The sequence below is a fragment of the Panthera uncia genome, unplaced genomic scaffold (genome assembly GCF_023721935.1).
Source record: "Panthera uncia isolate 11264 unplaced genomic scaffold, Puncia_PCG_1.0 HiC_scaffold_2171, whole genome shotgun sequence".
Classification (NCBI taxonomy): Eukaryota; Metazoa; Chordata; class Mammalia; order Carnivora; family Felidae; genus Panthera; species Panthera uncia.
In genome coordinates this window covers 1-1361 of record NW_026058879.1, presented here as the reverse complement: position 1 = coordinate 1361, position 1361 = coordinate 1, and the positions used below count along the sequence as shown (strand labels likewise).

The 1361-nt window shown below is 46.1% G+C and overlaps 1 pseudogene; it reads right to left on the bottom strand.

The window, feature by feature from the left end:
• Positions 1-265: 265 nt before the first annotated feature.
• LOC125917665 (60S ribosomal protein L7a-like) lies at positions 266-1102 on the bottom strand (annotated as a pseudogene).
• Positions 1103-1361: the final 259 nt, after the last annotated feature.

The following is a 1361-nucleotide window of genomic DNA, read 5'->3' as shown; positions in this document are numbered from 1 at the left end:
ATAGCATAGTCCTTTTGTACAAAAATAGAATATATGAAAACAATTACATACATGGTGAGCTTTTCATAAACTTTTTTTTCCCTGTGAGTTTTCATTAGAAACCATTAACTCTGGTTTCCTTTTCAGAGAGGGACTGGGCAGGGTGGTCCCAGGGGTAGGGTGAATGTTCATTTTCATTTTGTGTATGTATGTATATATATATATATATTTTTTTTTTCTGGCTGAAAGAGAACTTTTTGTTACTTTTAAATGTACAGAAAACTACAGCGTCTACTTAGCCCAGTTTGGTGGCCAGTGCTTTAGCCTTTGTCTTTTCTAGCCTGGCAATGCGAGCCACCGACTCTGGACCCAGGATGTTGCCTCCCAAGTGGCAGTGGATCTCATCATATCTGTCATTGTAATTGGTCCCGATGGCTTCCACCAGCTTAGTCAGAGCTCCTCTGTCTTCCAAGTTAACCTGTGTGAGGGTGACAGTGGTGCAGGTCTTCCTGTGGACCAGATGCCCCACCTGGCCTTCCCCTTGATGATGCAGTGGGGAACTCCCATCTTACAACACAGGGCAGGCAGGAAGACAACCAGCTGAATGGGATCCACATCATGTGCCATCACTACCAGCTGAGTCTTCTTGTTTTCCGCCAAGATGGTGACACATGAACCCCTGCTCGAAGGACAGGCGGCCTCTTAGTGGGGACATCCCCTTTGCCGGCAGCTTTCTTCTCAGCCTGGACCAACAATCTCTGCTTCTTTTCTTGCTTTGTCTCTGGTCTGTACCTGTGGGCCAGCTTGAGCATCTGAAGAGATGTTTGGCAGTCTAAGGCCTGGGTGAACTGGTTAATTGCAAGGGGCAATTTTAGACGCTTGTAGAGTAGTCTTTTGCCACTACAGCTGGATGTAGTGGGGCCATTTGACAAAGCAGGTGAGGTCCCTTTTGGACTGGATGTCCTGTCTGATCCCAAAATTCTTGGGCTTTTTCTCAAATGGGATTGACCACCTTCTCGGCCTCCTGCTTCTTCAGAACAGTAGGGGCTGGGGCCACCTTCTTCCCCTTGGCCTTTTTTCCTTTTGGTATCTTGGATGGCTGGAAGAGAGAGAGCGCTTTCATTTTGTATATGTTTTTAAAACGTGTATCACCAGGGATTATCTAGTGTACGTGGGGAGAGATCACAGCAGTTTGCACATGCTGTTCTTACTGTCTGGAGCATTCTTTGTCCTCACCCCTCTTTGCCAGGCCAACTATACTCTACCTTTCACCTGAGTATCACTTTTCAATAAAGCCTTCCCAATCCCCCAAGACAGAGTCAGGTGGCCTTTCTTTCTGCTATTTTTTTCTGCTTTGTGGCTCCCTGTATTTTATATATATA